General features: G+C 47.6%; 1 long non-coding RNA gene across 1 annotated transcript in view; it reads right to left on the reverse strand.

Annotated features, from left to right (window-relative positions):
* The window catches only part of Banf2os, a 148,719-nt gene that overhangs the window by 67,286 nt on the left and 66,356 nt on the right, over window positions 1–15,077 (reverse strand). The window lies entirely within an intron of this gene.

Genomic DNA, 15,077 nt, shown 5'->3' on the forward strand with positions numbered 1-15,077 from the left:
TATACAATAGTCCCTCCCTTATCTCTGATTTCACTCTTGGCAGTTTCAGCTGCCTGTGCTCAATGGCAGTCTGAACATACTAAATGGAAAGTTCCCACGTGAAGTAATATATCATGTTTAAGTTCTAAACAACTCTTATGCTGTATGTGTTTTATAGTTGTTCTATTACTGACCCAATTTCTTACTAAGTGTAATTAATAAGATAAACTGTATCTCAGGGCATGTGTGCATGGGTGGGAAGCATGGTTACGTATGATCTGAGGCTGTCAGCTGTTTCAGGCAGGCACAGGGTACCTGAGACTATTCCCTGTCACTAAACAGGAACTGCGGTATTGGAAGGGCTGATAGGGCTCACAGGAAAAGGGAAAAGCTCTGAAAGATTAATATCTGCAGAAAGGGGGTTAGAGAGAGGCCTCAATGGCTCAGGTCTAGTACAGCTCATTCAGAGGACTCTAGTTCAGGTGCCAGCATCAATGCCAGGCCACTCACAACTGCCTGTAAGTCTAATACCGGGGGGATGCAACGCCCTCTTCTGGTCTCTTCAGGTAACTGCATATACATGGTGCCTATAAGCTCATGCAGGTGCACACACATACACATAAATAACTTCAGGGAACTATAAGCTCTTTGCCACTGGAGGAGCCGCAGAGAAAAGGGAACGGTCCCACCATGGGCTGCATGGTTGGGTAGAACCCTATGCACTGTCCTCCTTGCAACAGAAATGACAAGGGCCTGTCCTCATGCCTGCTGGCTTCTAGTTCCTCTCCAGTGCCTCCCATGGACAGACTCTCTATGGAAGGCAGCTGCTATGTCTGTGCCATTTCCAGCCGTGCTGGCAGCCAGCAGAGCACAGAGGGCCGCCATCACAGGGCAGATGGAGGGTGGAGGGGAACTATGTGGATGGGTGTGCTGGAGTCAGATGAACATGAGAGAGAGAGAGAGAGAGAGAGAGAGAGAGAGCCAGAGGTGGGAACGTGCTCTTCTGTGCTCCATTAGGAGAATGAACCAGGTTGTGAAGTCTCCTGAGCTCACTCTTCAGTACCTCGGGTTCCAGCTGTGTGCTATGCACACCCAGCCTCCCCTGCTGCCTTGCTGTGACCTCTATGACCTCACAGGGTGCCACCTCAGTGATTCCGATCCCACATGCTCTCCCTAATAGCCATCTCACCCTCCAGCCTCACTGCCGGCAGCCCTGGGTGCAGCCCTCGGGTGGGCAGGCTTGTCTGTGCAGAGCGAGCATTTCTCAGCGCCACTCTTCTCTTGAAATGTGCTCAGCGTCTTAATGGAATGATCCCTTCCAGAAAATGGACTAGCACCCGAAATAAATTATCCAGAAAAACAAGACCTCTTTCTCTACCATGAATGAAACTGAAGAGCTCATTAGCCTAAGGAATAAATCGTGTTTTCTAGTGTGTGAAGCCAGAAGCCAGAACCATGAATATTCATAAGCATGCTTCTGAAATGAGGGGTGGGGAGCCTTCTTTTAGGCACCACTGATTTGAAGGAAAGGTATCCTAACATTAGACAGGCTGGTTGACCCCAAACAAAGGATACTGATGGCCATTTGGTGAGAATTTATACAATGTTAATTGCTTAATTATACCAAAGTTAATTTCTAGTAAAGGCAATAGGGAAAATTGGCCAAATTAGGACCAAAGTCTGAGACCAAGGATGCCTATGGGTGGTTTTATAAACTGTGCTCCTAACTGTAACAGTCTCATGGGGACCATGCCAACGTGGGGAGGGTGCTGCCACGGCTTGGACTTTGAATACTGCCCAGAGGCCTGTTCTGTGTGTCAAAGACTCAGTTCCTGGATGGCAGTGTTGGGAGGGGGTACAGCCATTAGGAGGGAGGTCTAATAAGAAGTCCTTATGTTGTTTAGGGTATGCCTAAAGGGAGGAGAGAGAGGGCGGGGTCCTTGGTTTCTTCCCCTCCTTTCTCTTTGGCTTCCTGGTCATAAGAAAACCAGATGTCTCTACCACATATTCCTTGCCATTGTTGCCTGGCACACCTTTCTGAGGGTCAAAGCAGTGGGACCCCCAAGCCTTGAGCTCATGTACCATATTCTCTTATTAAATCCATCATTTAAGGTGCCTTGTTATAGTAATGGAGAACTAAAGGGTATGGACCAGTCACCTCCCAGGTCCCTCGGACCTAGCCTTGCCTTCTTGTCCTCCCTGGGTTGTGTGGGTTTAGTTTACTTTTCTTCACAGTTGGGTTAAGCCAAGGCTCTCAACCATGACTGCACAACCCCAGGGGCTTCTTGATAGCAGGTTCACCAGACCAAACTTCAGGTCACTGACCACAGAAGTCTCTAGGGCCACACTTGGCCTGAGTGGTTTCATTCCTAGAGTGGTTTCACTCAGCACACAGCCAGGGCAGATGCAGCAGCTGGTGTCTGAGGTGCTACTGTGGTTCTCCCGCTTCCCTGAGGACAAGCCTCCCCAGGGAAAGGGAAGTCTGCTCATGGAGCCTCGACTCCACAGAAGTATAACACGTCTATCCTCTCTTTTTGTTTTGTTCTCTTGAATCATTGGCTGCGGGGGCATTCCTGCTTAGAGCCCAGATTCTTTGCCACATGGAGAAAGCATGCTAAGTAGGTCGGTAAGTGGCTCAGCTGATCTCTCAGAATCTCTGCAAACTATGTAGGAGAAGCAGCCATAAGGCCCAGTCCAAGAGAACATTCAGGTGACCCCCATCCCAGTTGACACCGAGGAGCAACCACGGGGATCAGTACCCTGTTGTACTTGGGCCAACTCGGGCCACACCTGAAACAAACCATGAGTAGCAGTAACAGATGGAGACCTTAACCAGAGGGCTGTGCAGAAATTGTTGGTTGAGCAGAGAATAGACTGGAATGGGCAAGAATCCACTGGATCAAAGGGGGCGTCTGGGAGGAAGCATTTGGGAAAAGCACACACCGTCTCCAACAGAGAAGAACACTGGTACAGCGTACGTAGATCTGAAACATCTCCCACTAAGACTCAGGTACTAAAGGCTTGGCACCCAGTCTAGGCACTAAAGGTGGATCTTTTAATTGGAAGGGCCTAGGAGAAAGAAGTTAGGAGTGTGCCCTTACAAGGGAGATTGGAGCCTCCCTCTCTTTCACTTCCAGGTTGCCCACAGATCTCTTTGGTCACATGTTCCCACCATGATGTGTTTGTCGTACTGCACACTCAGAGCAATAGGACCAAGAGACCATGAACTGAGAGTGTTATCCAAACCGAACCTTTCTTCTTTATAACGTGATCATCTAATGTGTTTGCGTCACATCGACAGGAAGATTACTAACATGCGCTCGCTCCACTTCAGAGGAACGAGCTCCATCGTCACTCTGGGCCCTGTCAGCTCCTGTGCTCCAGCCATACATCATAAAAAGAACCACAGATTTGGGGGACAGGACAGCTCTGTAGGTAGAAGCCACCCATCCATGCAGTGGTCCCTTCCAGGCTAAACAGGTTTTCTCTGTGTTTTCAATCTTGCTAGTTTTTCAACTTTTAAGTACCAATCTTGTGTGTTGTAATCCATAGGGTTCATGGTCCCAAATGATGACTGTTTCCACTGGAAGGCAACTACAACCAACAGTCCATTTTTCAGAAGAGGCATCAGAAGGCTCAGAGAGGTTATTTGGTTCTGTTTACATGGTGCAGTGTGTAACAGAAGAGATAAGAATTAAGCACAGAACCTTGGTCTAGTACAGACCACCTGCTGCCTGTAATATTACACTTTTTCTTTGTGTGGAGAGGAAAGGAAGAGGAGGACCCCCAACCTCCCCTCAATATTTACAATCCCTCTGTGGCTTGGTAACTCTAGTAATTGGTTTTCTGATACTGTAACAACATACCTGAGGCAGGGTACTTTATATGGAAAGCAGGTTCATTAACTCAGCCCTATAGGCTTATTAATATGGTGCTGGCATCTGTGTGACTCTAGAGATGAACCTCCTGGCATCACAGTAAATATGCATGAGAGACCACATGTTAAGACAGGAAGCAGCTGAACATGCTCCCAACAGCTTAATCTCTGAGAACTAATCCATTCCCTGAGACCAATAGTAATCCATCGTCAACACCAACCTTTCACCCATAAGAGCCTTCAAATAGGTTCTAATTCTTACAAGTCCCACCATCCCACCATTGCCACACTGGAGACAGAGCTTCCAGATACCCTCAGGCCAGGCCTAAGCCATGGGGATAGCAGAAGCCTAATTTGCTTGAGGGAAGCGCTATATCCAACTAAAGCCACGCTCCCCAGTCCTTCTCAGAGCTAGGTATGGGCCTGTGTCTAGTAGGAAGAGCACCTCAGTCTTGCAGGAAATGAGCTCAGAGGGACCTGCAGGAAAAGCCTGCAGCTCATGTGACGGCTGGAGCTCCAACAGCTACATTAAAGTATGAAGAAACCTTAAAACTAGAAGCCACTTACTGCAAACAGTGGACTGAAAAGTTGTAACAAGCTTGGATCCCACCATGGATTGCCTACCTCTAAACTCCTTAACAAATTGGTTAATAAAGGCTTGGCTGGTTAAAGGCCCATTTTAAGTCTCTGTTTGAGCTAACTTTAGTTCCAGAGTAATGAAGTTTACATATTGGTTAATTTTGAAATTGTAGTGGGAGCCCCATCTGATGGCACCATTTGTTCTTAGGACATTGGACTCCTGTTTTCTGTGTCAGAAGGTGTGATGGTTTGTATATATGCTTGGCCCAGGGAGCGACACTGTTGAAAGGTGTGGCCTTGTTGGAGTAGGTGTGGCCTTGTGGGTGTCAGCTTTAAAACCTTGTCTTAGCTGCCTGGGAGTCAGTTAGTATTGTGCTAGCGGTCTTCAGATGAAGATGTAGAACTCTCAGCTCCTCCTGCACCATGCCTACCTGGACTCTCTCATATTTCCACCTTGATGATAAGGGACTAAATTTCTAAACCTGTAAGCCAGCCCCAATTAAATGTTGTCCTTATAAGAGTTGCCTTGGTCATAGTATCTGTTCACAGCAGTAAAACTCTAAGACAGAAAGCAAGTCAGGTTCTGATGCTAATGTCATTCTTCCCTCGCAGGAAGACTTAGCTGGTCTGGTGGAGAGCAGACATGCAACAGGCATTTGTTAGAACCCATAATAAGCATGTATTGGAGACAGAATCCCCCAGAGCAGCAGGTCTGGGAGGCTGGCACATGTGAGGTGTTTATCACATGTGAGTCTCCACCCTTGGGAATTGTACTGGCTAGTTTTGTGTCAACTTGACACAGCTGGAGTTATCACAGAAAAAGGAGCTTCAGTTGAGGAAATGCCTCCACGAGATCCAACTGTAAGGCATTTTCTCAATTAGTGATCAAGGGGGAAAGGCCCCTTGTGGGTGGGACCATCTCTGGGCTGGTAATCTTTGTTCTATAAGAGAGCAGGCTGAGCAAGCCAGTAAAGAACATCCCTCCATGGCCTCTGCATCAGCTCCTGCTCCCTGACCTGCTTGAGTTCCAGTTCTGACTTCTTTCAGTGATGAACAGCAATGTGGAAATGTAAGCTGAATAAACCCTTTCTTCCCCAACTTGCTTCTTGGTCATGATGTTTTGTCCAGGAATAGAAACCCTGACTAAGACAGGAATGGACTGACGACCAACCTGAAAGGTCTAGAGTCTATGACGTCATTCTTGTGCTCTCCTCACACAAGGCCTTCCTTCCAACATGGTCTCACCTGCCCTTGCCAGGTCTCACCCTCCATCTCCGTCATCTCTACCTCCAGAACTGTAAGCGTTAAGGCTCCGTTCTTCCTACCTAGGCAGCACCAACAGATGGACAGGTGGACCAAAATATGTGTGACTATCACACTATCTACTTCTGGCTTCACTTACATGTTCAGGCTCCCTTTAAAATTATGTCACCCAAATGACCTTTGTTGGTTCAGGGGGAGAAAGAAGCCTCATCTGATGTCCAGAGAAGATTGGCCCCAGCCCTACTCCTTGGCTCCCTTACCTCCTATCTCCTCCGATGGCCTCACTCCTGCCTTGGACCTGATGTGACTCAAGCTACAATGTTAACGATGGTTGTGTGGCATGCACCCTGAGATTTTTCTCTGCCAAGAGCCTGTGCCCTATGGTAAGAAGAGCACCCCAGTCTTGCAGGAGCATCCAAAAGCCTGAATCAAGGGACCTGCAGGAAAAGCCTGCAACTCATGCAATGGCCGGAGTTCAAGGCCCCACAATAAAGCCGTATGGAATGACTACAATGAAGCCACCTTGAGGCCTGGCCCAGAGAAGTCAGGTCAACTCTCTCAAGCTCATTCTCCTACAGCCAGATCAGTCTCCTGGATATAAAGCAAAGCATGCTGATGAAAACCACAGAGATGATGGGGTCGTTTGTATGGCAGCAGAGCCGACTAACAGTGTCAATGACTAACAGTATCAATCTGAGAACTGACTGTACAAAAGAATCAACGCCATCCTGCACACCCACCTTTCCCTCATGCCTCCTTCCTGGTCCCTGAGTCCTTAATCTCACTCAGGGCATCTACTTCCCCTCTACCCTCTCCCTTATCTCCCTTTTGGATCTCAGCCCTCCAGGTTAGAGTGGCCTTCCTGCTGTAACACAGCAGGTCAACTCTCTTGGGTACCCACTGTGAGCTTCCAGAACTGTAAGTCAGATCCTAGCCTTTCTCTCTGAGACCTTCCTATGGGCTTTAGCTTGGGTAGCATCCATGTGCCTAAGAGGGGCATGTCCAGACTGCCCTTCCATTTTCTGGGGCATACTCTCCACCTTCAAGTTGACTTGGGCCAACTCCCCCATGCTGAGTTTTTTACTTCCTTCCCAGATGCTTGCCTGACTTCCATGAAGCCGTGGTGCTGCCCAACTGAAAGGTCAGATAACACCTTTAGCCCAAGGTCAACTCTTTAGGGTACTGGTCAGATGCCTCTGGATCTGGGGGTAAGGATGAAAATGAGGGAGATGGAGAACAGTACGGACACTTCTCCAAAAGCTCAAAGTAGAACCACCATATGATTGATGTAGGGTCTCAGTTCAGGGTAGACCTCCAACTGATTGAAACCAGCACCACCTGTTTCAGCACCTGCGGTGGCAGTACTGTTCCCAACAGATGGCACGGAGCCAGCATAGGTTCCGTGTGGAAATGGAAGCAAGGTGTTACTTACACAACAAAATACTATTCAGCCTTTAGAAGAGAAACCCTGAGCCTGGAGAGATGGCTCAGTGGTTAAGAACACTTGACCGTTCTTGCAAAGGACCAGGGTTCAGTTCCCAGCACCCACAAGGCAGCTTACAACTGCCTATAACTGCAGTTTCAGCAAATCCAATACCTTCTTCTAGCCTTCTGAGGCCTCCAAGGGCACCTGCCCACCTATGGTGCATATACAACCAAACAGGCTCACATACATTTAAATAAATAAGTAAATATTTAAAGATAAGTAAATAATAAAAAGGAGATCCTGCCATTTGCTGCTGTATAATCAACACCCAAGGATTGGGTCCGTCCAGAACAGCAAAGCCATCTAATTTCACTTGTGATGCAGACACTGGGGAAATGGACCCTGTAGCAGGAAATGAAACGGTACTCACCGAGGAGCACGGTACAGGGAGTGGGTGGGGTGCGAGGTGGGACAGCCAAAGTACACAAAGGGCCAGGAACACACAAGCAATAAATCCAAGATCTACTGTGCCACGTGGCTGTCGCAGTTAATGCTAAGTATCACGTGTTTTAAAAATTGCTGAAAGACTACATTTGAAATGTTCTCACTATTAAAAACAACAACAGCATATAAATAAGAGACTATAGTTATGTGAATTAGCTTGATATAAGCATCCCATAAAGTCTGCCTCTGCCTAAATAAACATCACACTTGACCCTACAAACGTACTTGATTATTCTGTGTTCACGAAGAATTAGAGGTGAAGTGACCTCACTCACACAAAAGCAGCTTGTCTGGCTCCCCCGCCCCCAGAAAGAGCTCCGTGAAGGCAGGCCTGAGTTCACCTCCTAGAGACCTCTTAGCACATTCCCCAGCTCCAAAGCCTCCTTGTTTGTAGAGGCGCCTGACAGTGAGCTCAGCTCTGCCTAGGCAGGGGGGGCCTTGGCTTTCTAGAAAACTCAGAGTTGGGGGTGCCAGGGAAAAAGAAAAGGCAGGTGAGGACGAGGGTTGAGGGGAGAAAAATAGAAGGGACAAGACCAGTGAGGAGCGAAGAAAGCTAAAGATGGAGAGTGAGAGGGGAGTTGAGGACAAGAGAGGGACTCCGAACTGAAAATGCCTGTCTGCACCAACACTTTCTGCTCTCACTCTTCCCAGCTCCTCTCAGGCGCTGTGTGCAGCTGGCTCAGGACCACAGAGCTGGTGCCAGAACAGAACCAAGAGTGGGAGAGTCGTGAGGCCCAGACGGGGCGTTCCTGACTGGTCCAGCCCGCAGGCTGCAGGCCTCAGGGCCTGTTGCTCCCCTCCAGCTGCCAAGGATTCTAAGAGGCCATGGCTGAGGACGGGTGGCAGAGGACTGAGTTGGGGGACAGAGGGAAGCCCTTGGCATCCTGCAGGGGGAACGTTCTAGGCTAGGCTTAAGGACCCATCCCTCCAGGAACAGGGACGCTGCACCCACATCTGGAGCAGCCCAGGACACCAGGCTTTGTCCAAAGAGGCTGACCCCAAGCCTCAAGCACAGCTGCCTGCTTCCCTAAGCTCCTGGCCTCCGGAATTACTCTGGGCCAGAATGTAGGCAATTCTGGGTTGCTGTAGCTGTATGGTATTCAGAGTTCTCACAGGGATTCTGAGAGGCAGGTGCGAAACTGGGACCCACCAGTGTGCATCAAAACTCCACAAACCGGCCTGTAGAGCAGTTGTTTCTCAACCTGTGGGTCGCGACCCCTTTAGAGGTCAACAGAGGTCATCTACCCCCCACCACACCCACCCTGTAAGCACACAGATACACTATGGGACGTAACAATGGCAAAAATCACCGTTACAAAGTAGCAACAAAATAATCTTATGTTGGGGGGTCACAACTCCCCTGAAGAACTGTATTAAAGGACCACACCATTCGGAATGTTGAGAACCATGGCTGTAGAACCAGAGGATAACTGCCTCTGCGTGTGCTGGCCTCTGTCCTGATGCCCAGAGCAGTAAAGCACTGGCCATAGATTAGAGGAGCCACGCTTCCATAAATCCTTTTTAATTGAATCTCGTACATTTGCAATTTTAACTTTTATAGATGATTTATTTACATCCTATAGAACTTTTTTTCTTCTGATTTTTCTCCCCCTAAAAATATCTCCTTAGCTCAAATTGAATGGTGGACAGGACCAGAGAGTTCACAAGCCCTGAAGCAGACCTGTGTTACCAGGAAGAAAAACTTTAAAGACAAGTCAACTTTTGGACTTTGTATTTAGACAAGTCATGTGACATTATAATGGTGGCCAAGCCTGGGCCTAAGAGGCCATAGGCCCCAAGGGAGAGCCTGCTACTGTTATTTTGCTAAATAAGCATGGTATCAAGTTGTCTTTTAAAACATGTCTTTAACATTTATTTTGTTTTATGTGTGTAGGTGGTTTGCTTGCATACACACACACACACACACACACATACACACACATACATACATACATACACACACAACACACACACACACATATATATATAGTCATGTGTATGACTGTTCCTCTCAGAAGTCTGATGGAAAGAGACATCAGATGGCCATGAGCCACCAGATGAGTACTGCGAAACAAACCCAGTTCTTCTGCAAAAGCAGCAGGCGCTCCTAACCACAGAGCCATCTCTGGAGCCTCCAAACTACTTTCTAAATACTGACCTTAGCACCCATAGATGAGTGCAGCTTTCATCAGAGACACTTCTTTTTACAGTAGACAGTGGTGAATACAGAGACTCACAACTGAATGATGGAATGCTCAGCCCTCATTTGGACATATCACACATACACACACATGCACACACACACACACACACACACACACACACACACACACACACAGAAAGAGCAGGGGGGCAGGGGAGGGAGCTCAAGGGGTGGTGCATGCAGAAGAGGGGACAAGAAGATCCTAAGAGCCAGAGGTTGGAGAGGAGTGCAGTGAAATATTGTCTTCTGGATACTGCACGGTGAATACACTCATGAACTCACTGCAACCATGGTTACCTACACAAGACTGGACCACTCTACATTTTGTCTTGGAGGAGGGAAGTGCTCCTAAGAGACTCTTGACTGCTAATGGTGACTGAGAGAAGGGTTGTCACTCTCTTCATGGTGCTGCCCAGGTCCCAGTCGATAACACGTTCACGAACATGACCCTATTTATACTCTGGGCCACACACACTCATACACACATACACATACACACTCATACACACACACCACTCATACACATACATACTCATATACACACACATACACACAGATATATACACACCCCCACACACACTCATACAGAGACACATACACACACTCATACACACACATACACACTCTTATAACACACATACACACTCCCACACATAGACATACACATTCATGCACACATACACACTCATACACATACATACATACATACACACACATACATACACACATGCACACGCACACATGCAAACACACACACAAAATAGGAGCAAGAATTATTGGGAAGAAGTGTTTCAGCAGGAGAGGGGAAGAGATAAGAGCGTAGGGGGAGTTGCTAATGCCTGAAATTTATTACGTACATATATTATACTGTCAAAGAATTTTTTAAAATTTAAAAAGAGACCTGTAAAAGAATCCTCTGGATGGTAAGTTTCACCATTGAATGACCTTCCCAGTACCGCCCAAATCTTTGGGCAGGAAGTACTCCTTTATATTTAATCCGTGTCTAGAGAATTAAGGAAGAAGAAGACAAAATGAGAAACATCTGTTGTCCTTTTGACTGCAGAAGCCCAGCTCTTGCCATTCTTGGCTGTTTTTAATGCTAGCGTCATGCTAGTGGTGGGATGCACCAGGGCTAGGGATGCTGAGAATGGTCACCAGGTCATCAGTACAGGACCAAGAAAAGCAGACCGTTTCTGGTGTTGACCTCTCAATTCCAGGGCATCCCAGCAACCAGCGTCATCCAGGAGTGGAAAGGCAACAGCACCCAGACTTCTAGGGAAAAGTCACAGTGTTGGTGGGCCTGGGCTCGGATCCTGACATGGTGACGGTCACACTTTGAAGCTTAGTAAGAGCGACAGTTTGCTGAGTCTGTTTTCTCCTCCAACAACCTTGGGCCAGGAGTCTCAGAAGGCAAGGACGGTCATTCGTACAAAAGCTCCCGACACAGGTAGATACCGCTCTGACAGCTCTTCCCTCCGATGCTGGTGAACTGGCCAAGCTTGTTGCATTAATTACTTTTTCTTGCTGTGATAAAACACCATACCAAAAGCAACTCACAGAGAGTTTTGGCTTCCCTTTCCAGAGGGAGTTTCCACAATGGCAGGGGAAGCATGGCAGCGGGCAGGTAGAGCAGGGACCTGGAAAGCCATACACATCTTCAGCAGCAAACCAAGCAAAGGGGAGCGAGGGGGTGGGCGCAACGAGAACTGGGAATGTGGAGAGGTTATGAACACTTGAAGCCTGCTCCCAGGGAAGAGCTTTCTCTAACAAAAGCTCCAGTTCTTGGAGGTTCCTTAAAGTCCCCTAAACTGCACCACTACAGGGGACCAAGTGTTCAAATACATGCACCTAAGAGGGACATTTCTCATTCAAACCATCACAGTCATGATCCTATGCAAAGAGCTGGGGATGAACCTACCCCACTTGTGCCTGACCCTAGGAAACCCTTAAGGTAGAGAACAAACTAGCAAGCACTTTGTTTCTGGCTGCATCCCTCTATGAGACATATATCAGAGCACGTGTATCACAGCGTGTATCTCAACCCCAAACCCAGACACAGCCCAAGTTCAGAATCACCTTCATTGGAGAGCTGTGCTGCTCACTTATGTGAGGCCGTGTATCTATTCATGTAAACTAGTTCAATGTAAAGGAAATTAGCGATTCAATCCCTCATTTGTCCTAACCACATATTGAATGCTAAGGAGCCACGTATGGCAGACTTAATGTACAGCAAGATGAGCTAGGGCACTGCCGCTGTCACCAGAGGTCATTAGACAGGATTGTTATGATGGTTTCTGGGACCACACAGGTCACACGTAGGCAGAGACCTGTGGCCACTTGCAAAATGTGTCCTGGTCCCTCAGTGGAGAAACCAGAATTTCATCTCTGGCATTTAATGTCTGGCTTTGGGAATGGGGAGGAGGGGCATTGCTCACTGGACTGCAGATGTCCCAGGACTCAGAATCTCAGGTGAGATTCTGGTGGCTCACCTGGAGCAGAGGGTGACATTCACAGATAATCACACCCAGAATAAAGTGGCCTAGGGTCAAATAAACTTTCTCTCAACCTCACCCGGATTCTCCTTTCCCTTCATGCTTTGGGAGTCACCCTGGATCCTGCCCTCTACTGGGGTTCAAAACTCTACAGCAACCTTAGGCTATGTGGGTGATGTGTGTGCTGGCAGGGTCCAACTCTGTCCTTAGCTGTCCACCTCGGGACTTGTGCTTCCCATTCAGGAGCTGGGCAAACTTCATCAAGTCGTTCCTTCCTGGGATGTTCTGTCACTGCAACAGTATAATGAAAACAGTGCCTGTCACACTATGCAGTTACAAAACTTCGGAAGAGCCTCGTGGTATGTAATAACACTCAGTAAATACTGCCAATAACACCAGTGTGGCAATTGGACTGATTACCATTTATTAGTTATAATTAATATAATAATATTACTCAGCTGCCGCCTCCATCTCTGAAGGCATAGCTCCCAGTCTGCATCAGAAAATGTGTTCTCTCTCTCTCTCTCTCTCTCTCTCTCTCTCTCTCTCTCTCTCTCTCTCTCTGTGGAAGAATGAGGTCTCCAACCGTGCATTCCCCTCTAGCCTGGCCATTCACAAAGAAATCCCTGCATCCCGGCATGCCCAGAACATGTAGAAAAGTGAGAACTTACAACTGTCTCTAAGAGATGTGCTTTCCTTGTTTCTGAAAAGGCGCTCACAGCTAGGCCACTCTCAGATGGAAGCGACACCTGTGATCTCTAAGAAAACCCAAATGCTCAGCTAAAGGGCTTCATCTCCTGTGGAGTCAAACTGGCAAGGCTGATCCCCAGCCTGGGTCTCTGGGGCAGCCTTAGCTGCTTCTTGCGGTTAGGCGGCATTCACAGGCCCCACCCCCACCCGCGGCAGCAGGTCACAGCACAAGCTGCCTTTGAGATGAAGGGACAAGATGAGGTGTGTGGTGTCTAATGGAGGGGGTTCCTGTGGCTGAGCCCACATGATTATCTTGGAGCCCTGTTCTGTTCCCCGCAGGGTCCACCAAACATGAAGGGGTTGGAGTCAGGAATCTCATCGCCTGGTCATGGTGTCTCTTCACAGCAATAGAAGCCCTAACTGAGATAAATATTTTTGAAAAAACAATACCATTAAAATGTCATGTGTCCTCATGTCAAAGAGTTCATGATGTTAATATGTCTTATTACTGGTCATGCTAATGGAGAGAAAAGAGAAGGAGAGAAGGGGAGAAGAAAAGAGAAGAGAGGAGAGAGAGATTTTAAGGAATTGGTTCATACAACTATAGAAGCTAGCAAGCTCACAGTCTGCTGTGACGGGAGACCAGAGACAAGATGATGTTGCATTTGTTGTCTAAAAACAGAGTACTGACGAATTCTCTTTTTCTTGGGAGAGTCAGCCCCTTCCCTCTTAAGGTCATTAACACCTACTTGGATGAGGCCCTCTGGATTTAGAGAAGGTAATCTGTTTTATTCAAGGTCCATTTGTTCAATGTTAACTTCTAACACTTTTTCACAGAAGAGCAAGGTGTAGCTTAGTTGGTAAAGTGTTTGCCTAGCATGCACAAGGCTCAAGGTTGATCCCCAGTACTGTGGGGGATTTTGTTTGTTGTGTTTTGGTTTTGTTTTAAGGCAGGTGGCACACCCCTGTATCCTCAATGCTCAAAGGTCGAGGGGAAAATGAAGCTCAGGGTCCAGCCTCATCTATGCAGTGAGCTAAAGGCTAGCCTGGGTAGTAAGTAAACCTTGTCTTTAAAAAGAAATCCCAAGGTAGCACGGTGGTGAACGTCTTTAGTTCTATTGCTCTAGAGGCATAGGCAGGAGGAGCTCTGTGAGTTCAAGGCCACCCTGGTCTACACTTAGCTCTAGGACAGCCAGGGATACATAGGGAGACAATAATCAAACAAAACAAACAATAACAAAACCTTCAGAGCAGCATCCAGACTATATTTGGTCTACATATCTGGGTACCATGGCCTCATCAACGTAGTTATTAATGAAGTTAGCCATTACCTCAGGCTGTATAGTGTATGCCACACCCCCTGACCCCCACATAGAAATTGAAGTCCAAAATCCCTATAGTAGCTGGTGAGGTGATGCAAATGAGGGGGCTCACCACTCACACTGAGGAGGAATGGGACCTAGGGCTAGCTGCTGAGTCCTGTCTCAGGGTATCAGGGTGGTTTATGTTTGGCCCCAGGCCTGAGAATATGGTAGATTGAGGCTGCCAGACGCATCAATTCTTTTTCAAGTAATACTGAAATTTAAATTTTTAGATGGCATGGAAAGATCACATGATCTCACCAAATCATTAGTTTCCTTGGTTCATTATCTATGCCTACAGCTTCTCCAAGTGAAGACTCGCTGGCTATAGAGAGGGCAGCTTATCAGGAACAGAACCTCTCTGTGTACCTAGAGTGATGATGTTCTTACTGTAGCCCGAGTCAGAATCGCCTAGAGACGGGGAAGATGCAGACACTGAGCCCCACTTATCACAGACGCCACAATCACGGGTGCTTAGCTCCCTACCTAGGCTGTGATATTTGCATAGAGCCTGCACATCCTCCTGCATACACCCAATCACCTCCAGGTCACTCCTAACATCTGATACAAGTACTGGCCTATAGATGGCTGTTATGCTGCCTTGTCACAGATACTGCCAACCAAGGGCCCAACATAAAACCCATGCACTTGACTGATCAGTCACGAGAGTGTCTTGATGAATTTTTTTTAACTCAACTATACC

This window comes from Mus musculus, chromosome 2, assembly GCF_000001635.26.
Source record: "Mus musculus strain C57BL/6J chromosome 2, GRCm38.p6 C57BL/6J".
Classification (NCBI taxonomy): Eukaryota; Metazoa; Chordata; class Mammalia; order Rodentia; family Muridae; genus Mus; species Mus musculus.